The sequence below is a fragment of the Peromyscus eremicus genome, chromosome 1 (genome assembly GCF_949786415.1).
Source record: "Peromyscus eremicus chromosome 1, PerEre_H2_v1, whole genome shotgun sequence".
Lineage (NCBI taxonomy): Eukaryota > Metazoa > Chordata > Mammalia > Rodentia > Cricetidae > Peromyscus > Peromyscus eremicus.
In genome coordinates, this window is record NC_081416.1 from 160,614,162 (window position 1) to 160,640,192 (window position 26,031).

Here is a 26,031-nt window from a genome sequence, read left to right on the forward strand (position 1 = left end):
CCAGCACTCGGGAGGCAGAGCCAGGCGGATCTCTGTGAGTTCGAGGCCAGCCTGGGCTACCAAGTGAGTTCCAGGAAAGGCGCAAAACTACACAGAGAAACCCTGTCTCGAAAAACAAAACAAAAAAAAATTATAATTCATGTGACTTGACAGTCTCTGAATTTCTAATGGCATGGCCTTTATTATACACAACATTTGCAAAAGAATTAGATGGCAAAAATATTATCTGGAAGTTATTCTCCATTGGAAAGGAACAGGAAACATTTTTTTTTTCTTTTTAACTTGCTTGAGTTTATTTAACTTTCAGTAGAAAGCATCTAACTTCAAGTTAAGTGCTGTAGTTCTTGAGTAACTATCTGAGAAAAAGGAAACCTTGAGAGTCTCTAATGATATAAAAGATTGGAAGGAAATGACAAATTAGAATTATGAACAGTGCAATGTGAAAGATACAGAATTTCACATCCACAGCTTCAACTGACCATTAAAAGCAAGGGGTGCATTCCCAAAAAACACAAAGCAAAAACTTTGACAGTCAAAGCTAAATAAAAACTCTATACATGACCTCCCCCAACAGCCATAACTGACTTAATCTTGGGCAGGTTTTATAGGCAACCACAGGTGCTGTGAATTCCTGAGTGTGGCAGATAGGTTACTCTTGGATGACCTTGCTTCCCAGAAGTCCTCCCAACTTCTGGCTCTTTCAATCTTCCTACCCTCTGTCTGCAACATTTCCTCTGCTTCCAGATAAGAGGGTGTGATGTAGATATTTCTGATGTTTTTTAAGTATCAAATAACCATGACTAAGGTAGAATTGGTATGGCTTAAAATTGTTTTTGTTTTAGACGGGGTTTAGACTAGGTCTGTACTTCAACCCCCAAGAAGAATGTTTCACAAAATAGTTGAAGTGGATTGCTACCATAGTTTCTTAGTAACAAGTGTCTTCACTGAAGAACTTGTCAAAACCTGTGTATCAGTGTGCCCTGGGAATGTCCCAAAGGCAGAAAAACCAGTAGATGGCTTTTCCAAACTTCTTTAGCCACCAAACCCTTACATAACCCATACCTTGGAGGACAGTAAGGTGAGAAGTATGTGGGTAGATATTTTTATACTTCCCATAGTTAACCATTTCTTATACCACAGAAATGTTTTGAATATATATTCATTTAAGTCAAATGGAATTCCCAAATATCATTAACCTCATCAAGGAGAAAATTAATTAAATTGGGGCAAGATAACATAAACAGTTTTCCAAGAGATTGTCACACTTTATCTTGAGTCAACTCATTTGATGTTTTAGTCCAAATAATCAAGAATATTGTTATCCAGAAGCACTAAATGATCTTTTCTTCACTGTAACCTCAAACAAGTGGCATTCCTGCTGTGCTTGTCAGCCTCAGTGTTGTTTGGAGGTTCCTACGAGGGGAATTCTGACTAGAATGCTTAAGCATGATTGTCAACTTGCCTGGATCTTGGACTCATTAACAGACATCTGTAGATAGGTCTGTGAGGGCATTTCCAGGAAGAACAGAAAGGGAAGACCTTCATCCAGAGCAAGCAACACTTTCCAGTAGAGATCCGGATGTAAAGAACTCTGAGGGAAAAGCATTTGCTTTTTGCCTGCCCTCCTTTTCTATTTGTTGGTAAGTGTACCTACTCTTGCTGCTTCTAAGTCTGGGATCCTTTCCTGGGGTCAGAACCCAACTTCCCTGGGCTTCTGTCATGGACTGAAGAATGGTGGCTCAACAAGAATCCTCCATCCTCCAGACTGAACTAGAACCACACCCAGCCTGGTGGACTGATCAGCTATTCTGTTCTCTGTCTCCCCAGTGTGCAGACAGCCATCTCTGTACTATCCAGTGCATATCATGTGTAACAATCTAGTTCATAATATAGATACACTCTCTCAGCTTTGTTCCTCTAGAGGACCTTACATAATTTACCAACCCAGTAACCTGAAAATAAATGCAGAGAGGAAAACCATCATTCAGAGATATGTTCAGAGATAAATTGAAAGGCTATAAAACACCAGTTAAAAGATCCTTAAATAAGAGACTTTATGAAGACTAACTGTCTTCTCTATGAAAGGCACCAGGAACAGATTGGATAGGTGCCATGTGTCTGATATATGCAAAAACTGTTAAAATTTAGAAGTAAAATGAGTCAGACAAATTAAAGTACAAAATTCTTGCATAGGTCCTTCACAGAGTCTTCACAAAAGATACACAAACATGTGCACACACGCACATAGACATACACTATAGTTGCTGAAACATGCAACTGTAATTATTAACTCTTTTATTGCCCTTTCATTCCTATCAGGTTTTGCTTCTACATTAAAGTTGAATGAACTCTTGGGGTGTATGCATATTACTGGTACTTTTTATCCTTTTATGTTTTTGTACATCCAATTTTAGTAACTTTCTTTGCTCCAAAATCTGTTGTATCTATCTGAAATTCATATAGCTTAGTATTATATATATATTATTTGAGCACACTGTAGTTAATTGACTTATGTCACTAAACTTAAAGTGATGTAATTGAAAGCAAACTACAGTTGGGTGAGTCATTTTAAGAAAATTTTTATTTAATGGACTTTGTTTTTATAACTGATTTAAGCTCCATGACGCCTCAAGTGGAAGGGGTAGTAATTTCCCTTTACCAAGCATGTTCTCCCTGTTACCATCCTCTCTTGCCGGAGTGCTGCACTTGGTAAGATCTAAGAAACCATATTGAACACTGTTACTGCCAAAGTCCATCCTTTGTGGGGGGTCTTCTTTTCCTCTTGGCCTGTCAGCCACTAGGTTGGGAGGGCAAGAGTCAGTGGCAGACACAGAAAGCTTTGTATGCGGCCCATGAACACTAATGGAGACAGCTCTCAGGGAGATAGATTTTGGTGAATCAACTCAACTTTATCCCAAAGTATAAGAAATATGTAGGATTGGGGAGCCTGGGGATGAACCCTAATTTGCATTAAGTGACACACTTCTATTATAAGGCTTTGTATTTGGCAGTAAGGTCCTATCAAAATGGCTAGAGCACTTGCCTAATTACCATGTGAGTCAACAAGGAGAGAGCCTTTTCAGGGAACTATGCTACGTAAAGGGTCACCCTTGGAATAAGTCAGGCATCCTGGGCCTAGAGACATCCTTCAGATAAGGCTGGGTAGAGAGGGGGAAGCTTTGCTGGGGAGGGAGGGCTTTTCCATATTGTGAAGCTTAGAGAAAACTGCCAAGCTGTGGTAGAGTAGAGTGCAACCTCTATCAGCCAACAACGTCTTCTAACATCTCCCCCTGCCTTATTTTATAATGGAGAGGTGTCATTGTAAGTCCTATGAAACCTGTTGCCCATTTCAGAAGGGTCCAGGGCATGGTAGTGAACCATGACCTCATTGCTGGTAAGTTTAGCAATGGTGGTGATCTGTGGCCAGAGGAATTGAATAAAGCAGGGGGCAAGCATCAAAATAAAACACAGCATAATCAGAGAACCAATAAAGCATAGGAGCCAGGAAAACAAGGGGTTATGGATCCAGGATAAAGATTTCTGGGACTGATGCTGGGCCTGGAGATCTTTGCATGGGGCTTCAAGTGTCTTTACATTTTGTTCCATTAAATTGGACTCATTGACAAAGAAATAATGTTCTTCTCTCAAGACCATACAAGTCCCCCCATGTTCAGCAGTTATTAGGTCCAGTGATCTTCTGTTTTGGAGTAAAACTCCAACAAGAGAGTTCATTTGTCTTTGAAGTGACTCAAGGCTCTCAGGTGTGGATGCTATGGTCTGATCAAGTCTGTATCTGAAGTCTCTAGCTAGATGAGTGTCTGGACAATGGTTGTTGTTGTAGCCCCAGAACATCCAAGGGAGATGGCAAGTTCTATTTCTAACAGTAACGGAAGGAATATCTTTCATCTTTGGTTAGAAGCAGTGTCAATTCTTTCTCCTCATATAGATAGACCTATGGAATAATCACAGCTGTGGTGCAAAACCCTCACAGGGGGTGTCTATGCAGGAAGTTAGCTTTCTCTTACAGCAAAGAGGAAGGGGAAGGGTGATGCCTGTCAGCCTGGAAATAGTGATGTTAGTGAGACATTGTCTTGGGGTAAAGGAGAGTCAGCAGAGGTCTATTGTTGGTTGTATAAAAGAAGCAGTTAGATGCATTAGGGTGGATGGTGAAAGGGAGAAAGTTAACAACATACTTAACATACTGTAGCTAGGGTGGACTGCGCATGTCTTCTTAGCTATATCTCCCGCTGAAGAATATTTTTATGGGTTAGTGTGGACTGGGAGGTCCGCACCAGCTCTTGGGAAATATGAATAGCAGCAGAGGGATACACAGCTTAACCAGTGGGATGCAGTTTTTCCACGACTCTTGCTCTTTATCTTTCATTTCAGAGGTCATCTATTATAATGGTGAAATGATTATTTACATTTTGAAACAGAAACAGCATCCTTGGTTGGGGTAATCCATGGATCCACTCTCATAGATTTTTATCCTCATAGGTTTCCTGAAGGGAAAAAAAATACCAGTGTTGGGTGTGAGTTGAGAACTAGAGGGTTAAACAGTGGCAGGCAGGCCTGTAATATAACAAAGGCTGCCATTAAAATAGCAGAAAGGAGGATGGGGTGGGGAACAACATATGGCTTGTGCAGTTGCCACCAGATCATGGATGTCCTTTCCGGAGATTTTGTTGTTTACAAGGGGTGGGGTTTCTTCAGCCTTCTCCGTCCCTGACCAGCCAATGAGAGATGAGCCATCTTTTTGGTTGGTGGGGTGATGTTGACATTTCTGGCTGGAATCTAAATAGGCTTTGGTCGGTCCTTTCTGTGGAAAAAAACACAAGCAAAAGACCTCTTCCCATTGTGAGGAGGGAGATGGGTCCCTTCAATATTGCATCCATGGGGTAATGTCATCGTACTAAGATGGGAAGGTGTTTGGAGTTGGATGTATAAAAGAGGTGTGGATATTAGAGGTGTGGATGCTCATTATTTTATTTTTGAGCTTTAGAGTTTGATTTTTTTTATGATCCCTTGGCCTGGGAATTGTAAGGAATCTCTGTGGTGGGGAATCTTCCACTGTAAGCCCAAGGCTGTGAATTGGGAGTTGGTAAAGGTGGGACCACTGTTAGTTTTATAAAAATTGTAATTTTGGGGCAGCCATATAACCTGTAACACGTAGGGACTGAGGGACAGTGAGAGAACCTGGCAGCAAGGTCCAGCTTTAATATGTTAAATAGGTACCTCAGTCTCCTGCCCCAGGTTTGAAACAGATGTATATTAAGGACAGAAGGTAAAGATAAAAATTAGCTTTTTATTAAAATTTTAAATATTGACCAAGATGGAATCTTGTCAGGGCCACCATCTAGAAACTTCCAGCTGTATGGCTTTGAGACATGTGTTATTGGGGCTTATATGGACAAAACTCTGTAACACGAATCTCAAATGATCTTATTAATAAAGAAAAAACCCAAAGCCGAATATTAGGGTGAATTCAGAAAGATCAGAGAGACAGAACCAGCCACAGCCAACCTCACCTCATTAACTCCACAGTTGATCTTGTTTCCTCAGACTGAAAGTCTCTGAGTTCTCACTGGAATGGATCTCAGCTGAACTGCTGCTAAAAAGCCTAAAAGTTTAAAAGCCTCTAGTTCCTGGTCCTCACGCCTTATATACCTTTCTGCTTCCTGCCATCACTTTCTGGGATTAAAGGCATGTGTCTTTCCCAAGCAAGACATGAGATCTCAAGTGCTGGGATTAACTTCCCATGGGATCCCACTGGAGAACACCTGGATAGGAGAGTGCTGAGGCAGAGCTCTGGCCCTGGTCAATCAGTGCAGTCCCCATGGTTGTGCCAGCAGGTAAGTAGGGGTAGGCACTGTCCATGAGCTGCTGGGAACAAGTGCTGGAGTCTGATGGCAGGAGCCATGCTGAACTCACAGCTGGGGTGGAGACCCTGGAGAAGCTGCACACACTTCCTCCTAAGGGCATGACATTCCTCAGCACAGGCACAGAAGGCTGCAAGGCACATTCTGTCCCAAAGAAAGGTGCACTTTGGTAATTTTCTGTAGGAAGGAAGAGGAAAGTGGGAAGAACAGTGAGATGGAATCTGTGTGGCTTCCCATGAGGAGCTTTGTTATCTGCAATTTGTCCTGTCTGGGTGAGTCTGAGACCTATTTTCCCCTCACATATTCCAAACAAGTGGTTCAGAATGATTCTTGGTAATGGATAGGATGACACTCATTTGATGAGCTGCCTGTTCTTCCTGTGTTGGCATGCACTTCCTAGTTGATCCACGTTGACCCTTGCTCTGACTAGACAACACCCTTCTTTGCCCTGCTTTGTCTTGTTCTCACACCTGTGTCCCAGAACAGAAGTGTTTAAAGTAGGAGAACCATAGACAGCTTCTCATTCCTGTGCCTTTGTCCTGTTCTGTGCAGATCTTCCTCTATGCAGAGAGAGAGATTCTCTACCTAGATCAGTTTGGCCTTGAAATCACACAGACTGGCCTACCTCTGCATCAGAGTGCTGGCTTTATAGGTTCTTTCCATGTCCACCAGGCTTGGCTTTACTCTGAGCTTTTTTAATGAAATGATGTATCAGGATTTTCATAGATAAGAACTGTATTTAACTAAGAATCCCTTCATCATCTAGCTCCTCACTACTTTTTATGTAAGTCATTACTTCTTATTTTTTGTATAAATTCAGTACATATCCAATATGACTGCATGAGTACAACCTGCTGATAACATTTCATGTTGAGTCCCTATGTTTCAAGTGACATTTTGGGATTTCTAATGTAGTATAGGGTTCATCTCTGAATAAGATTGTTTCTTAATTAAATTTGGATCAATTGATTCTTCAATGAACACTTATTAATTAAAAGTTGGTTAAATTGATTCTTCATGAGCACTTCCACAGTAATTGTTAATTTCTTGTAACTCTCCTAGCAGGGAATCCTTGTGAAAATTCCTGCACACACTGGTGTGTCAGTTCTTGTCCAGGGAACAACTGACTGTGGAGAACCCTGCCCATGTTGTTAACATCCGAAACAACCAAAAGATGTGGAGAATGCTGTGGATGATGGGCTGGATAGAGTGTAAGAGCCAGGGACTAGAGCTGGATATTGTTTTCTACATGTGATAGGAAACCATTACCTAGACTAATCTCAACAGTGTGGCTGCATAATAATGGGTTGGGATGTGATAATGTCTTGTGTTTTTTATTTAACCTGTGGTTATCTGTAACATTCAGTTCCTAACTGCCTTTGTGTACCTCCAGGGTCATGTCTGCAGTTTGTCCTTTTTTATATCCATATTTTCTAACCCCAGTAAGAACCAAATCTAAATGTGACATTCAATACCAGATATCTCTATCAGCATCAATAATATACCCATTACACAAAAAGTTTAAAAGGTAGTTAAAATAAGGGAGAAGTGATCTCATATTTTTTTAATGTTTTAAAATTTCTTTCCCTACCTGCCATGGTCAGAGGAAGAGTATCAGTAGTCCACAGTACAATGGAGCAAGAGAATTTGCTTGTCCTTGTCTAATCAGCTGACCTGAGTCGCAAGTGTGTCCGGTATCAGACAGCACTTACTGGTCACTGGTCACAGGTGACCTGTGATGATCCAAATTTGTTTACAGGCATTGCCATGGCAACCCCAAGAACCTACCAGGGTTGGTAGGTTGAGTTGGAGAGAGAATGGTGTCATAAACGAGGCAGCAGCCAATGGGAAGGTCGGATTCTGAGCTAACAGATTGGATTGGTTGGAGAGGGTGCCAGGAGACCAACAGTAGCCATGGAGGCTGAGGTGTATGCTAGTGAAAGAAGGCAATCCTGACATGGAAGTCCCCCTTTCAGGAGCTTTAGTCCAAGGTATTGGCAGAGCTTCTTATAATGATCATCGATTAAGCTGTGTCTATGGTTTCTGTGAGGTGTCACCTTCCAGGAGTGAGTGTGCTTTCAGCATACACTGTACATACAGTCAGTAGCCTTGGGCAGGAAGGAGAGAACCATATGCGAGGAGGGAATTTGGGTGAGAAACTGTATCAGTTGATCTGGTTTATGAGCCATCATCATCAGTCCATGACCCAAGGAAGAGATCAAAGGGCTCCATTGTGAGTGTGTTGAAGGACAGGGCTGAGTGTAATGAGATCACATTGGATGATGAACTCCAAGAATCTTCTATTTGGGTTTCATCTCCTAGATGCCTTCCTTAATCCGTGTTGGTCCAGGCAGGACTCACATCTCCCTTCTCTGCTGTTCATCCCTTTTTGTTAGGGTTTGATTCTTGGACTAGGGTGAACCATGTATCCTTAGAGTGGTGGGAAGTATCATGGTGAACTTCCAGAAGCAGTGGTCTTCTGTTCCTTGTGAAGATGCTTGTAATTTGGTGCTGCTGGTAGTAGCAAGCACTTGAGGGGTAACCCCTGTTGACTGGGAGCTCATCGTGTTTCTCACTCTGGTCTCAGAAATGTGGTCATTCTTTGTATCTTTCTCCGTTCTTACAGTATTGAGGTTGTTTGACATTGAGTCTGGCCATCTTCTCTCTTCATCCACAAGTAAAATGAGTGTGACAGTTACTGAAGCTTCTTCCTCCTGGCAACAGTCTCTGCAGAATTTTGGGCTTCTAGCATTCTCTGCCATGCTTTTTTCTGAGAAAGGGCTAAAAGGAGACTGGAACACCTGGAGTAGGAAGGCGTTTGTTGGTATGTGGTGGTGGGTTACATGAAAAAAGCAATGTAGGTGTTTTTGTAAGTGTTGCAGCAGGATGGAAAGGGATCTTGGCTGTTGAGAGCCAAGGAATAGCACAAAGTGAACTTAAGCATAGCAGCTTTCATCCCTGCTCCAGGGAAAGCTTTCCCTAATGTAACCACCCTTTTTTTTTTTTTTTTTTTTTTGGTTTTTCGAGACAAGGTTTCTCTGTGTAGCTTTGCGCCTTTCCTGGGACTCACTTGGTAGCCCAGGCTGGCCTCGAACTCACAGAGTTCCGCCTGCCTCTGCCTCCCGAGTGCTGGGATTAAAGGCGTGTGCCACCATCGCCTGGCTTCACCCTTATTTTTAGGGGAATGTTTCCCCCAGGGAAAGTGTTATGGTTCTGCTCTGCTCTGCTCAGCTGTGGCTCCATTGTGGCTAATGTTCCTTCTCTGCTCTGCTTACTTCTGACAAAAGATGGTCTCACCCAAACCTCATTCAAGAGATTATTTTCGGGGAAGAATCTAGAAGCATGACTGCCTCTGCCAGAATGAAAAAAGGCAGTTACCAACTGAACAGGTACAGGACTTATGTATGGCTTCTTAGTGGGGGAGTTTTTCCAGGGTGAACCTTTGCATGGTGAGAATTGCTGATTCCAATCCCTGAGTTTGGACAAACCCAGAGATTGGTTCGATTATTTTGGGAAGGTTTTCCTGCTTAGGGACTTTTTGGATTTTGTGCTGAGTGGATCATGGGCAGAGTGTGTTTCTCTGACTCTGGTTTTAGGGCCAAAGTGTGTTTTTTTCACAGGCCTTTTTTACCATTTTCACTCTGTTTTCAGGGCTAGGGTGTGTTTCTTTGGCTGGCTCATTTGTCCTACAATTTTTTTTATATTTGAAAAAAAAGAACAACCCATTTCCCATCTCAGTGTATCTTCTTAAACAGGAATATGATATTTTGTTTAAATATGGGTAAATCTTGTGTATTCTCTCATTTTGGTTTTGATTGTAATCATTCTCTTTGGTCACTCACTGGAGGGTTCATAGACTGTCTTATGGCATGGGTGTAGTGTGCATTTATAGACATTTCTTACTCTAACTGCCTCAACAAGCACTACTATGACAGTGTCTGTCAGTCCTCATTGAAAATGACCCTGGAGCCTGTTTAGCTCTCCTCCTGAGTTCACATGAGCTGTCAGCACTTTCCCTTGGGACCTCTTTTACACTGAGCTAGTGCCGTAGCTAGCAGCTACACGCCCAGCTCAGTAGAACTGTTCTTGCATGCAGATTTGTTCATGTTTTGTAGTGCTTGGCAAAACTCTGCAATAAGACCGTACTTTTTCATAGGCCAGCAAACTGCCTTTGTCTTTCACCTTTGCAGTTTCCTTCATGACTGACCACTTGTCAGATAATGTGACACATTCCAAGAGGCAATGACTGAAAGTTGGAAGGTTCATCCAGGCTCCTGATTGTAGACCATACAGAAAAAAAAGCACCCTCTTTTAGCAGCCTAGACCCAAGTGAGTAGAATGTTACTTGGCATGTGTTATTGAGAATTCTGAGAGTGGAGCAAAACGAGATATAGATAAATAGATAGATAAATATAGAGAGATAGGTAGAGACAGATAGGTAGAACTGTGTTCTGTGTTTAGTTTCTATCATTTCTATTGTTTTATTTTTAAACATTTGCATATTATTTTTCTTTCAGTGTAATAATGAACTTATTTCCTCTAACAACCTATAGTGATCTTAGTTTTCACACCCTGTACTCCTTCTAATTCTTTCCTGAGTCCTCACTTCTCAGTACCTACTAACCTTCTGTCCCTCTTTACAAAAGAAAAAGCTTTCAAAAGATAACAAAAAATATGATAAGATATTGTTTTGTGACAGCATCTCTAAGAAAAGTTAATGTAAGTTAAATAATTTGAAAGATGGTATCCTGCATGGGTTGAAAAATGGCACTACCTAAAGACAGATGCCTGCTAAATGATAAGTGCCAGAGGAGGGCTTAAACCTAAGATGTTTGCCATGAAGGTCCTTAGTACCTCCTAAAATATGAAAGTTATTGTGATCCTGTTGTAAGTTATGAGCAAGAAGTAGAAAAGGGCCAAACTGAATGATTTGCAGGATAGGATAAGTTCAGACTCGCCTGGAGCTGGATCCCCCTTTCTGATAGCCAGTTGGCTGGCTTTCATATACCAAGCAGGCTCTTCCATCATTTTGAGTGAGAATGGTCAGGAATTGTGCTATTAGGTTGTTGGATGTCTCTCCCACATAGTAAAATTTCAAGAGAAATGTATACACTGGTACAGAGAAAGGACAGTTGTTAAATATATTTGCAATAACTCTCCAATTTGATATGTGTACACATGCAGAGAAGGGAATTCTTATCTTGTCCTGCAATCCACCACAAAATGTTCTGTGACTGAGTAGTTCCTACATCCCAAAAGGAAGACAACTGCTATTGTTTTGTTGACTGGAATGGTTGGATCTCTATGTTTCCCTTCTAAACCTTTGTGGTTTTGCAGGAGATTAATGAAGTTTCAGGTGCAGATGAAACTGTTACAATCTGCTTCCTTGCTGGCCCTCCTTTGGCATTTGTTTCTGTTGCTGCTGGAGAGAGTTGTAATTGTTTCAGCTGCTGAGACTTAGTTGCTCCTCTTGTGGTGAGATGGCTGGCTGGTACTCAGAAATGGATCATGCACAAAGCAGTCCATCCAAAGCTCAGGGATTGTCCTGCAAGTAGGAGTACAAACGAATTGAGAGCTACAGCAGCAGTAGGGTAGAATAGAGCAGTAGGGTAGAATAGAGCAGCATGCCCTTTTACTCCAAAATCAAAGGAACATCCCATTGTGATACGTTAGCAGTGATTATCTCTGATGGATGGAGACTTTAGAAAGTAATTGAAGAGATGGATGCAGTGATAGGTCTGTGGCTGTGTAGCTTTACTGTACATAGTAGAAGGAGCCATAGAGATTCATGAAAACTTTACTTGTCATTCTAGATGTTACTTGCATTTGAACACGAGGCCCATTGGAAAATGGTCTTTCTGATGCTAAGGAATAGAAGTGGAGTGTTAAGTGAAAGTAGGAGACTTCCAAGTATTGCTTCCACGGGAAATACCAATACATTGGTGGCCATACAGTTAAGTATTGTACCCTCTCTGTATTTCAGTATGGACTGTCTCTAAACACCATCACCTGGTCTATCTCATTCCCATCTATACTATTCCAAGGAATTGACCATGTTATTGCTTTGCACATCAGTATAGATTGCAGCATTTTTCAGGAATTTCTGTGTTAGCTGATCTTGCTGTCCAATAAGAGAGCAATGGACAAGTAATATGTGATGTCTACACACAACAGAACCATTTCAGCTGAAGTGATGAATTCAGTCAAGGTGATTGCAGGAGAGTTCTTGTAACTCATGATAATCATATTATACCATATGTATCCAGTCCCAGACAAATATCTCCTGATGCTGTCTGTATATATGGATCCTAGATTACACATATCTCCATGGTTCCATTCATGACTTGGGAGGCAATGCTGTCAAGCAGTTGTCAATGTCTAAGATTTTTGGTGACAGTTAAGGAATGGGTAGGCCTTGGTCACAAAGTTACTGGCTTACTATACAATATACAGTTTTAAAAGAACATGTTCCATGAATAGTACAATGAGAACTAATGTTATTGGGAAGGATTCAATACGAGTAAAGCATTGTGTGAATTGCTTTATTATGAAAAATGTTTCCTGAGCTTTGTTTAATATGGATTATTCTACGAGACCCTTAGTTTGAAAACATAAAGATTAAAATTATAATATCAAGGTTAGAAGATATACATTTAAATGTCTTTCTATTGCTCTTATGCTGTAAAGTGAAGCACAGTAGTCTCATGGCAGTGCCCAAATCTATAATGAAAACCACATACAGAGAGTGATAAAACCTGATGCCTCCCAAAGACATTGATATCCATCATTCTCTTCTACCGGAATTTGTCCCTGTGGGGATCATTGCATACAGTTAGTAGGATCTTTTCATGGTGGATTTGTTAACATTTTCTAGATGGGTCAGTCTGGACATAGCCCTTATTAGAATGAACAATTTGGGGCCTACACAATAGTTGGGGGTTTGATATTATGAAGAAAGGTGCACCATAAAACTCTATGGAGAGCGTGAATACAATTCCTCAGTAAAATTCAAATGCCCCACTTCCTAGAAGTAGAAAAGCAATCATAACTTTACCAAAATGTTCAAAATACCCAGGATAGGATAGGCACACATCATATAAGGTCAGAACTTCCCAGGCATTGTACTAAGTACAACCTACAAATGAAACAAGGCAGATTGTAGGGAAAAAATGAATCCAAGTCAAGTTCCATCTGTAAACACATCTCTTTGGATTTTAGGTATGATAAAAAAATGGACCCTGGAGTACACAAGTCCACCTCATGAAGTCATGTACTGAAATGTTGTTATTCACCTACACAGAAGAGCCTTGATTGCACTTGGCTTCTTGAAGCAATCCTTTAGTCCCAGCACTCTTGAGGCAGCGGAGGAGCAGACAGAGGTGGAAGCAGAGGCTGAGATGGAGGAGGAGACAGAGGGGGAGGCAGGCAGGACTTTTTGAGTTCAGTGATTGCCTGTTCAATGTAGCCAGTTCCAGGACATGCTGGGCTGTGGAGAGAGTCCCTGTCTCAAGAATCTAAAAGTGAGTTAATAAGTAAATGAATTCTGTTTACAATATGTATCCCTGGAAAAAGAAATGCCAAATGCATAAGAGGCTAAAGTGTGACAATCTCTGATACTATTAGAGCACAGATTAGTACAAAGTGTTGAAGGCTCAGGAGATACCATTTTTCTTCTCTTCCTTCTTTCACAGTGAATAACAGACCTTCATGGACTCCAGCATGTACATGCTGAGGTGGGTTTAAGGCTTTTAAAGCTACCATGGCTGAGCTCAGATAGATCCTGCTTCCACTTGGTGTTGAGAATAGTGGGATTGTGTTCTGTCTTGACTCTGTGACTTGATGGCTTCAGTTCATTCAGCTTTCTTGGAGGTGTTTTCTCTAGTTCTCTTGGCCTGGTCTTGCCCATGAACCCTAGGACTGCTGGGCTTGCAGAGTATGGCTTTCTGAGCTTTGCCCTCCATTTGCTGGGCCATGTTGTCAATATCCCCTTCTCAGGCCCCAGCATCTCTCCCTCCACAAGATCTTGACACTAGATTCTAGCCAGAGAAGCTCCATTAAACATATTAGAGCATTTCTCCTCATTCTTCCACACCCGGTTTAAGGATGTGCTGATGACATCTTATCTTTACTGGGCCTGATCGCTCCTGAAGACCTGGAGCCTTTGCATTGGGTGACTGTGGGAACCTGGAATTAGTTTAGATCAGAGACAGAGTTGAGCAGTTGGGAAGGTGAACTTCTTCCATCAGTGTAGTCATGTCTGCAAGTCTATGCTGGAGGCCAACATACTGTGCATGTTCCAGACTCATCCTGACCACTAATGTGCTTCCAAATTAGGCGTTATCAGAAGCCAGCTTCTGCCCTAGGCTCCCAGCATCAGTGAAGTGCAAGGGATGCTGCATGTCGGGGTGTGCTGAAGGGAGGAGAGATGGGTCTTGGTTTTTCTCTCGCGCACTCATAGGCATCCAGAGGCATTGACAGATTTGCTGCCATCTCATGCAGGTTGTCATTCTCTGTTTGTTCCAGGCATGGATCTTGTGGCAATGACAGGAATTCTGAAGGTTGTGGATGGGGGCAGTTAATGACTTGCCACCATCAACAGGTGGTGTCCTCATCTGGTAATCCAGTTGCAGGAGTACAGAGTTCTGCTCTGCAGCAAACAGAGAATCTGGCTTGAGGTGTGATTCCCAGGGAAGTCTCCCTTTGCACCACTGAAAAAGAGTCAAGGAAGAAGTCAGTCCATGGTAAGTGGGATGTCCCCTCCTCTCAGTGCACCTCTGCACTCAGGCCTCTACAACAGCTGGGTGACATTCTTAGGATCTCTGCTTTAGCTACAGATATTCAGAAACATCAGTCTGAGTTGAGTTCCAGTTGTAAACACATTCAGTTAAGTCTCTTGGGATTATGAGTAGGTGCCAAAAATGCACCTTGACTTACACATGGCCTCTTCATCCAATCATGCTGGCAAACTTGGAAGTCCACATAGACAGAAAGAGACTTGATTCCATTTAGTTTGTGCGAGCATTCCTTTAGTCTCAGCACTCTTGTGGCAGCGCCACGGCCAGGGTCATGGCCAAGGCAATTGGAGAGGCAGAGGCAGAGTCATAAGCAGAAGCAGAGATATTGGCAGAGGTAGAGGCAGGCTGATGTTTGTGAGTTCAAGGCTAGTCTGATAAACATAGTTAGTTCCTGAATGTGCAGAGTTATGGAGAGAGAACCTGTCTCAAGAAACTAAAAGCAAATTAACAAGTCAATGAGTTATATTTCCTATGTGTCACCCTCTCAAAGAAGTGCCAAGTGCCTCAGAGGCAATAGTGTGAGTAACCCTGATAATATCAGAGCACAGAGTATGCGAAAGTGTTGAATGATCAGAGATAATCCAGGATGGAGCAACACACCAGCCACTCAAGAAATCCTGGCTGTAGTTGACAGATGGTCTCTCAGGGATGTAAAGCATTTGTTGCTAGAAAAAAAGAAACAGTTAATCGAGAGGGGGTCCTAGAGAACAGGAGAATATCTTTGCTATTGCTACCCCTGTGAGAAGATTAATATTTAGATTATTTAGAATTAGATACATAAATCGTAAGAAGGAAGGCAACCCAGGTAGTAAACTGCAAAGAGAAAGACAGTCCTCCCCTATTTCATAAAAAGGAGAGCTTGGACATACAAAGGTTCAGATGGAGGAGGAATCAGGGAAACACATAGTGACCCTCCTAGATGCCATCCAAGGCCAACTAGAAAAGAAATGACAGCCACCACTGAGAGAGTTCACAGAAAGGAATGCTATACAATGCTGAAGATGGAAAGATTTCCAGCCTGATTGGATGTCAGTGTGGAGGATCCTCCAAAAGCCTAAACCTGGCCCACCACATGGTTCATATATGCCTTTCCAAAGAACTCAATATATTAGAGAGGTACTTGCCCATCAGTGTTGACTGCAGCACCATTTCAAGAATATTAGGGAACCAAGCAAGCATGGTGTCCAAGAGCATTGCCATGGGTGAAGAAAATGGGATGTTTGTAGAACGTGAAGTCTTTTCAGCCATAGAGAAAATGAAGTCATGTTGTTTGCAGTATATGGATTCAACTGAGGCTCATGAGATGGCTCAGGAGATAAGAACACTTGGTTGTCTTGCAGAGTCCCCAGGCTTGCCTCCTGGTGGCTTTCAATCTCTCTTAATTCCAGACCTTAGAGGTCTGATGCCCTCTTCTGGCCTCTGTGGGCACCTCACATACGTGTTCCACAGGAATTCGGGTGGACAACACACAAACACACACACACATACACAAAATGAATTAAAGTATTAAATGGATAATTTCAAAGATGGATACAACTTAAGATAAAAATAGTAATCAAATGAAATCAATCTCAGGAAGATAGTCTACATAGTATATTTTCTCTTTAAGTTGGGTGCTTGATAGTGTATACATGGAATCCTGTATCTCATCATGAAATTCCTGGAGGTGCTCAGTCCCAGACCAATAGTGATTAAAGGGCTGGAGTGAGTGTTTCCCAATGGGATTAAGTGTGGCAAGAGCAGGTATATGTTCACTATACAGTATACACTATAGGAAACATACCAAACCAGTATAGTGAAAAATAAAAGTCAAGGAGAATAATTTTAATTCCACTAAAGATTTTGGCTAGATACTTTCATCTTAAAGAAACACTATCACTGACTTATAGCATATGATGTATTTATGGAAAATATTTTCCACTTCGGCAACATAAATTAAAAAAGCTAAGGTATGAAGAAACCATCAAATCACTCTATATATAATATTCATGGGTTAAATATAACTGACTTTAGCTTCTCCAGTCACTTTTAGTGTCTTCAAATACTTATAAGTATAGAACCTTGTCTGACCATTTATATATAAATCCTGGGATGTACATATTAATCTCCTTAACTCCATATGTACCTACATATGTACATGTACATCCAAGTCTTTAAATTCAATATGTACTTGTATATCTGTGACTATATCTAACCTTGTCTATGTTGAATAGTACTGTGTTCCAAATTCTAGGACAGTTCTTACATGACATAGCCAAAATATGTAGAAATTTCCATATCCTTCTGCCTCTGAAGGAAGCGCTGTGGTTTTCCCAGAGAGGTGTACTTGGCAGCATTCTCTCTCTCCTGTTGAGCCTGCCTCTTCATGGCCTCCCTCTCTGGCCTCTGCTCTTCTGTGATGGGCTGTGAGATGACTGGCCCTGGAATGTCAACTTTCCTCCATGGAAATGGTTGGTGGCTGAAGTCTTGCAGCAGATTTTGGATTTGAGTTTTGTGAGGTGATGGGGCCTTGTTCTTGTCAGTAGAAATAAGCTCCCTCTGTAGTGAAGTGTGAGATGATGCCCTGTAGGGTCCAGGCCTAGAGGCAGCTCACTGAGGCCCAGGGCAAGACTGGATGGGGTTGATTATGTTAGCTCGTGTGGCACTGGTAGCAATAGGCAGAAGTGGCTTGTCAGAGGCCATCAAAGAAGTGCTGGCAGGAGCTGGTTTAGATGGCTTGAGTGTGGTAGGCTGAGCTGAGTGGGAATGAGGCCTCACAGGGTATACTGCAGGGGGCCTGCATGAAGCCAGGGAGAGAGGCTTTCTAGAAACCAGTCTGGCTTGTGGCTTGTCCAGGGCTGGAAAAGGCAGAGGCACTAACTTGACCTTCCCAGGTGGGGGCAGCTCATACTGGGATGGAGATGGACACTCCCTGTGGACATTGTTCCCTGGTCTCTGAGCATTGCTCGGGGTTTTACCAGGGCCCCGGCCATCACATGGCACATCCAGAAGGGATGAGGTGGCTGGGCATGTTCTAGGATCTTTGTTGCTGCTGAGGTTCAGCCAAGCCCGGGAGGAGGAGATTCCAGTTTTCTTCTCACTCTTCCTCCCCAGTGGGTGAAAGACTTGCACGGATTCTAGCATGTGCATGCCGAGGTGAGTTCGAGGCTTTTTAAAGCTGTCATAGCATAGCTCGGGTGGATTCCTCTTCCTCTGGTTCTTTGGCTTGGTGGTGTTTACTTCTGCTTTGACTCTGTTCCTTGACTGTTTAAGCTCCTCTGTTTTCGTGGAGTTGTTTTTTCTAGTTCTCTTGGTCTTATCTTGTCCCTCATCCCTAGCTCTGCTGAGCATCCTGGATGTGGCTTTCTGGGCTTTGCCCTCCATGTGCTTGGGCATGTTGTTAATAGCCCCTTCACTGGACCCAGCACTGCCCACAGCCTCCCCTCCCTCCACCAGGTCATTGAATGGATTCTGGCCTGAGAAGTTCGATCAAGCATCTCCAAGATTTTCTTGCCATTCTTTTTCACGTGGTCCAATTGCACACTGATGATGCTTTCCTGACCCTGATCCCTCATGATGTCTTTGGATTGGGTTGCTGTGGGATCTTGGAATTGGTTCATTCCAGTGAGGGAGTTGAAGAGTAGAGGAAGGTGAATATCTGCCACCCGTGTAGTCATGTCTGCAAAGTCCATGCTGGAGCCCATCACACTCTGCAGCACCCCAGGCTCATCCTGACCAAGGCTGCTGCTTCCCAAGGTGGCACTGTCAGGAGAAAGCTTCTGTTTTAGGCTCCCTGAATCAGTGTAGTTCAGGGCCTGCTGCATGTTGGCATGTGCTAAAGGGAGAAGTGATGGGTCTTGGTTTTCTTTTATGCCCTCATAGGCATCCACAGGAGTTGATAGATCAGGTGTCATCAAATCCAAGTCGTTATTCTCTGTGTGTTCCAACCTTGGAGTAGGAGGCAAGGGCAGGAATTCCAAAAAACTGTCAATGGGGGCAGTTAATGACCAGTCCCCATGGACAGGGGGTGTCTTCTGGACATCCTGGGTGCAGGCATTAAAGAGGTCTGGACTCTGCAGCAGACAGAGTGTCTGGCCTGAAGCTGTCAATCCCAGGGATGTCTCCATTTTCACCACTGAAAAAGAGTCAAGGAAGAAGTCAGTGCCTGGTAAGTGAGGTGCTCCCCACTTTTCAGTGCACCTCAGTAATCAGACCCCTACAGCAGGGGGAAAGGCATTCCTATGAGCTCTGTTTGAGTAGCACAGGGAGCATCTCTGTTGGGAGACTTGTGACCACTGTCTTCTTTCTTGTAACCATGTGATATCATGTTTCTCAGATGTTTGTGTTTTCCTCGGTGTTTGTGTGTTGTGTGCATGCATAGTGATCATGGGGAGGTGACAGAATTATCTTGGGGTGTAGTCCTCCCTTTCCTTTCCCATGTCTGTGTAAGAATGACCCTCATTTCCATGGAAATTTGCTGTCAGGCAGGTTGTCTGGTTCACAATTTTCAAGAACTTACCCTTGTCTTCCAACTCTTGGCATTACTCAAAGTTGCCTGACTTTCTAAATGGGTTCAGGTATCCAAACCCAGTTCCTCACTCCTGCAAGGCAAACATTTCTACAACCCTGGATTTCCTCCAGCTCCACATTTCACAGTCTTGTTTTAATGATATGAAAATTGGGTTAAGAAGGTGAAATGTTACATTTGTGTGACTGTGTGGTAGAGAACCTATCCTAACGATCATGCATAGACTTGGCTCACCTCTGAATAACCCTTTCAAAAAAAATAAGAGAGAGAGACAGAGCCAATGAAAGTGAGAGAGAGCGAGAGAGCGAGAGCGAGAGCGAGAGCGAGAGCGAGAGCGAGAGCGAGAGCGAGAGCGAGAGAGAGAGAGAGAGAGAGAGAGAGAGAGAGAGAGAGACAGAAGCTTTGCCCAACTTAGCAGTTGTACACTGGTACACCGGGTATACTGGACTCTCAACGCACTTATGCTTGTAAGAGAATGGCAGGGCCAGCACTTGGAATTTGCAAGTAATACTTCTTCTAGGACAGATTTGGAGTTGCACTGCTCTAGAGTCAGAATTCAGCACAGAGAATATAAAGGTCTACCAAATAGAAATGCCTTGGTTCTTCTATAGCACTGAGCAACAGATTAGGAAGTAGGTGATTGACACAGCCATATCTGAATGGAATGACAGAAGTTATAAAGCCAGAACTGCTGCTTGACAAAGATCCAGCAAAGCTGAGCCACATGATGGCTGCCATGCCACCTTTGGTTTTCACCTGTGACACTTTTAATGGGGCACTTTTAATATTTGTACAATTTGGGTATGTTGTATCGATGGAAAATTCCTTATGAATCATTTCTGCCTTCTCCCAGGCATGCTGCTTCTAAACTTACCCAGTAAAGTCCAGAACATACTGTTCCCCCCACATACACTTTGAGGGAGATATCCTTATCTACTTGAAGGTCTTCTTTACGCCTTGGATGTTGTGACACATAAAGAAGCCAGAGGTTTCTTCAAGAGGCTATTAGATATTCTTGAAACATCTGTCCCTGTACTTACACAGGGACAAGCTATTCAAAACAAAGTAAAATTAAAAAGGTCAACAAGATTTGGTGGGCTAGAGGAATTGTCCACAGTTCAGATTACAAGGCTCTTCCCACTGTACAATCTGACAATTACATGACATACAACTCTGCCCTACATAGAGACATATTGATAAGTAAAGTATGGAGTGGAAAGACGATGAAAGTATGAGTGGTTACAACCTCCCTGTCTTAGAAGTTAGCTCATGTAGAGCCAACATAATGTCACATGACCGAGGAACAACAGAATGCCAGGATTAAACATATAGACAAATTCTATAAAGAGATAAATGTGAACATTGAATTATGTCAGAATTTGAATAATAACTGCAGCATCTTTAGCCTAAGGATTTCTCCTGGGTACTCTGACCACTAAGAGTTAATAATACATTGCTTGGGACATGACAAAATGCCCAGGATGGTTGAGGATTTTGTTTTGGTCTAGTGTCCTTGAAGTAACCAAAGCAACAGGCCTGAGCACAGACTATCATATGCCTCTAGATTATTAAAAATAGGGCTATGGGGCTAATGAGTAAGAATGATTACTATGTTTATTAATGATGTCAAAACTTGAGGAAAAATGATTGGAAATAATAACTCTGTTTGGTCATATTTTACAAATGATTACTAAAAGATGAGCAAAAGGAAGTGTCCAAAACCAAAAATGATATGATCCATGTTTTGGAATATCATGAATGTCTGCTAAGTAAATTCTGTATAAATAAAGAAAAACACTCTGGCTGCTAGTTAGTCAGGCTACAAGATTCTCCCAACCACCATGGCCTGGCTCACTTCCTTCACCACTGACTCCTTACATTCTCTGCAGAACCCATCCACTGCCAAGGAAGGCTTCCCACAGGTGATTGCTGTGTAACGGTGCATGGGACTGATTAAGTAGGTCAGTGACGGGTGTCTGTCGTGGTGTCCTTGGACATGTCTTAATGGAGGATGGGTGCCACTCATTGCCCTGCATTGTCAGTCATTATAGAGACTGAAGATGGGGATGGTGAGCCAGGCCAAGGCTGAGCTCTCAGGACTCCCATCCTTTCTCCCTGAGGACATCCACTGCTGAAAGGTGGAGAGGTGTCTGCTTTGAGTGCTGATCTCACTCCTCCTCTCCTGGCTTTTCTTGAAGACTGGTGTCTGGCATGTCTTGAGCAGGTGTGGGATGTTAGATGGCAGAGGTGGAGAAGGGTGTTTGGACATTCGTTGGCTGAATCTCCTTTGGCATCATCACCATCCCTGGTTGCAGGGCAGAGGACTGACCCCCAGAATAGGACACAGAGCTACAGGCCTGCATGCACTGCCTGAGTCCTCCAGCCATCAGAGGACCGAGGCTGTTGAGGTCATTTGATAGAGGTGGCTGCCCTCCTGGTAGGAAGGTGCCAGGCTGTATCCTTGATTAGGTAACTGTGGTGGTGTGGCCTGAACAAGGCTGGCAGATAGTGTTAGATAGGAGAGGACTAAGGCAATGGGATCTAAAATATTATCACCCTGGGCTGTCATAGACAAGGAGGAGAATGTGGTATTCTGGTCAATGACAGTTACAGTGAAGTCCTGGAGTGCAGCTCCCCTCCTGTCAGTGCTTCCCTTGGGATCCCACTAAGAACGCCTGGATAGGAGAGTGCTGAGGCAGTGCTCTGGCCCTGGTCAGTCAATGCAGTCACCATGGTTGTGCCAGCTGGTAAGTAGGGGTAGGCACTGTCCATGAGCTGCGGGCAACAAGTGCTGGAGTCTGATGGCAGGAGCCATGCTGAACTCACAGCTGGGGTGGAGACCTTGAAGAAGTTGCACACACTTCCTGCTAAGGGAGTAGCATTCCTCAGCACAGGCACAGAGGGCTGCAGAGCACATTCTGTCCCAAAGAAAGGTACACTTTGGAAATTTTCTGTAGGAAGGAAGAGGAAAGTGGGAAGAACTGTGAGATGGAATCTGTGTGGCTTCCTGTGAGGAGCTTTGTTATCTGCAGTTTGTCCTGTCTGGGAGAGTCTGAGACCTATTTTCCCTTACATATCCCAAACAAGTGGTTCAGAATGATTCTTGGTAATGAATATGATGACACTCATTTGATGAGCTGCCTGTTCTTCCTGTGTGGGCAAGCACTTCCTAGTTGATCCACATTGACCCTTGCTCTGACTAGACAACACCATACTTTGCCCTGCTTTGTCTTGTTTTGATACCTGCTGTGGTACTGCCTCACACGTTAGTTCCAGAACAGAAGTGTTTAAAGTAGGAGAACCTTAGACAGCTTCTCATGCCTGTGCCTTTGTCCTGTTCTGTGCAGAGCTTCCTCTATGCAGAGAGAGAGATTCTCCCTAGATCAGTCTGGCCTTGAAATCACACAGACTGGCCTGCCTCTGCACCAGAGTGCTGGCATTGTAGGTTCTTTCCATGTGCTCCAGGCTTGGCTCTACTCGGAGCTTTCTTAATGAAATGATGTATCAGGGATTTTATAGATAAGAACTATATTTAGCTAAGAATCCCTTGGTCATATAGCTCCTTCTGTTCCCCACTACTTTTTGTGTAAGTCATTACCTCTTACTTTTATATAACCATTCAACTCATATGCATATATGACTACATGAATACAACCTGCTGATAACATTTCATGTTGATTGCCTGTGTTTCATGTGATGTCTTGCGACTACAAATGTATTGTGGAGTTCATCTCTGAATAAGGTTATTTCTTAATTTAGTAGTTGGTTAAATTTATTCTTCAATGAACACTTCCATAGTAATTCTTAATTTCTTGTAACTCTCCTAGTTGGGAATCCTTGTGAGAATTCTTGCACACACTGGTGTGTCAGTTCTTGTCCAGAGAACAACTGACTGTGGAGTACCCAGCCCATGTTGATAACATCCAACACAAGCAGTGTTCAAAAAAATGTGGAGGATGATGAGGAAGATGGGCTGGATAGAGTGTAAGAGCCAGGGATCACAGCTGGATATTGTTTTCTATATGTGACAGGAAACGGTTACCTAGACTAATCTCAACAGTGTGGCTGCATAATAATGGGTGGGGATGTGACATTGTCTTGAGCCTTTTTATATAATCCGTGGTTATCTGTAACATTCAGTTCCAAACTGCCTTTGTGTACATCAGGGTCATCTCTGCAGTTTGTCTTCTTTTATTTCCATATTTTCTAACCCCAGTAAGAACCAAATCTAAATGTGACATTCAATTCCAGGCAACTCTATTAGCATCAATGGTATCCCCACTAAACCAAGATTTAAATTATAGTAAAAATAAGGGGAGAAGTGATCAAAAGAAATGTTTTAAAGTTTCTTTCCTTACTTGCCATGGTTGGAGGGAGAGTATCAGCAATCCACAGTACAATTGAGCAAGAGAATTGGTTGTCCTTGTCTGATCAGCTGACCTGAGTGGCAAGTGTGTCCAGTATCAGACAGCACTTACTAGTCACTGGTCACAGGTGACCTGTGATGATCCAAATTTGTTTACAGGCATCACCATGGCAAACCCTAGAACCTACCAGGTGATGGTAGAGTTGGAGGGAGATTGATGTCATAAACAGGGCAGCAGCCAATGGGAAGATCGGATTCTGAGCTAACAGATGGGATTGGTTAAAGAAAATGCCAGGAATCAAACAGTAGCCACAGAGGCTGAGGTGTGGGCTAGTGAAAGGAGGCAATCTTGGCATGGAAGTCCCCCTTTCATGTGGTTTAGTCCAGAGTATTGGCAGAGCTTCTTATAAGATTTATCGATGAAGCTGTGTCTATTGTTCCCATGAGGTGTCACCTTCCAGCATAGAGTGTCCCATCATCATACACTGAACATACAGTCAGTAGCCTTGGGCAAGAAAGAGAGGAACAACTTCGTGAAGGAAACGTGGGTGTGAAACCGTCTCACTTGATCTGATTTATGAGCTGTCATCCTCTGTCCATGACCCAAGGAAGAGATCAAAGGGCTCCCTTATGACTGGGTAGAAGAACAGGGTATTGATGCACCTTTGATGATCAACTCCAAGAATCATCTATTTGAGTTTCTTCTGCTAGAGGCCTTCCTTGGTCTGTGTTGACCCAGGCAAGACTCACATCTCCCTTCTCTGCTTTTCATCCCTTTTTGGTAGGCTTTGATTCTTGGACTAGGGTGAACCTGTATCCTTAATGTGGTGGGAAGTATCATGGTGAACTTCCAGAAGCAATGGTCTTCTGTTCATCGTGAAGATGCTTGTAATTGGAGGCTGCTGGTTGTAGCAAGCACTTGAGGGGTAACCCCTGTTGTTTGGGTGCTCATCTTGGATCTCACTCTGGCTTTGTATCTTGCCTCCCTTCTTATAGTTTGAAGTTGTTAGTTATTGAGTCTGGCTGCCTTCTGTCTTCATCCACAAGTATAATGAATGTGACAGTTACTGAAGCTTCTTCCTCCTGGCAACAGTCTCTGCAGAATCCTGGGCTTCTAGCATTCTCTGCCATGCTTTTTTATGAGAAAAGGATAAATAGAGATGGAACACCTGGAGCAGGAAGGCATTTGTTGGTATGTGGTGGTGGGTTACATGAAAATGCAATGTAGGTGTTTTTGTAAGTGTTGCAGCTTGTTGGAATGGGATCCTGGCAGTTGAGAGCCAAGCAATAGCACAAAGTCAATTTAAGCTAGCAGCTTACATCTATTCCAGTTAAAGCTTTCCCCAATGCAACCACTCTGCTTTGTTAGGGGAAAGTTTCCACAGCAAAAGTTACAGTTCTGCTCTGCTCTGCTCCACTATGGCTAATGTTCCCTCTCTGCTCTGCTCCCTTCTGACAAAATAAGGTCTCACCCAAATCTCATTCAAGAGATTTATTAGAGGGGAAGAATCCAGGAAGGTTGCTTCCTCTAACAGAGTGGAAAAAGGCATTTTCCAACTGAACGTGTACAGGGCTTATGTAGTAGAGGTTCTTAGTGGGGGAGCTTTTCAAAAGTTACAGTTCTGCTCTGCTCTGCTCCACTATGGCTAATGTTCCCTCTCTGCTCTGCTCCCTTCTGACAAAAGAAGGTCTCACCCAAATCTCATTCAAGAGATTTATTAGAGAAGAAGAATCCAGGAAGGTTGCTTCCTCTAACAGAGTGGAAAAAGGCATTTCCTAACTGAACGTGTACAGGGCTTATGTAGTAGAGGTTCTTAGTGGGGGAGCTTTTCAGGGTGAGAATTGCTCACATTCCACTCCCTGAGTTTGGACAAACCCAGAGATTTGTTACATTTTGTGCTCAGGGATTGGTTGGTTTTCTTCCTAAGGGATTGGTTGGTTTTTGTGTTGAATGTATCAGGGGTGGAGTGTGTTTCTTTGACTCTGTTTTCAGGTCCCAAGTGTGTTTTTATTCACTGGCCATTTTTAACCTTTTGGCTCTAGTTTCAGGGCTATAGTCTGTTTCTTTTATTGGCCCTTTTTAAGCTTTTGGCTATTCTTTTAGAGCCATGGTTTCAGGGTCACTGTGTGTTTCTTTGGCTGGCTCTTTTATCCTACAATTTCCCTTTATATTTGAAAAAAAAAGAACAACACATTTCCCATCTCAGTGTATCTTCACAGACAGGAATGCAAAATTTTGATGAAATATGGGGAAATCTTGTGTATTTCCTCATTTTGATTTAGATTGTTATCATTCTCTTTGGTCACTGACTGGTGGGTTCATAGACTGTCTTATGGCATGGGTGTAGTGTGCATTTATAGACATTTCTTACTCTAACTGCCTCAACAAGCACTACTGTGACAGTGTCTGTCAGTCCTCATTGAAAATGACCCTGGAGCCTGTTTAGCTCTCCTCTTGCCTTCACATGAGCTGTCAGCACTGTC

General features: G+C 42.9%; 2 long non-coding RNA genes and 2 pseudogenes across 2 annotated transcripts; 1 reads left to right on the top strand and 3 right to left on the bottom strand.

Moving 5' to 3' along the window:
• Window positions 1–2,563: 2,563 nt before the first annotated feature.
• On the bottom strand, window positions 2,564–8,347 carry LOC131922795 (uncharacterized). Its single transcript, XR_009382397.1, has 3 exons — window positions 7,471–8,347; window positions 5,529–5,620; window positions 2,564–4,819 (listed from the first exon to the last, which is right to left on the bottom strand). It is a non-coding gene; the product is annotated as an uncharacterized LOC131922795 (long non-coding RNA).
• Window positions 7,755–26,031, top strand: part of LOC131922600 (serum amyloid A-5 protein-like) — a 174,502-nt pseudogene continuing 156,225 nt past the window's right edge.
• LOC131922930 (uncharacterized) lies at window positions 12,408–15,409 on the bottom strand. Its single transcript, XR_009382437.1, has 2 exons — window positions 14,814–15,409; window positions 12,408–14,587 (listed from the first exon to the last, which is right to left on the bottom strand). It is a non-coding gene; the product is annotated as an uncharacterized LOC131922930 (long non-coding RNA).
• LOC131922349 (uncharacterized protein C2orf78 homolog) lies at window positions 16,253–24,063 on the bottom strand (annotated as a pseudogene).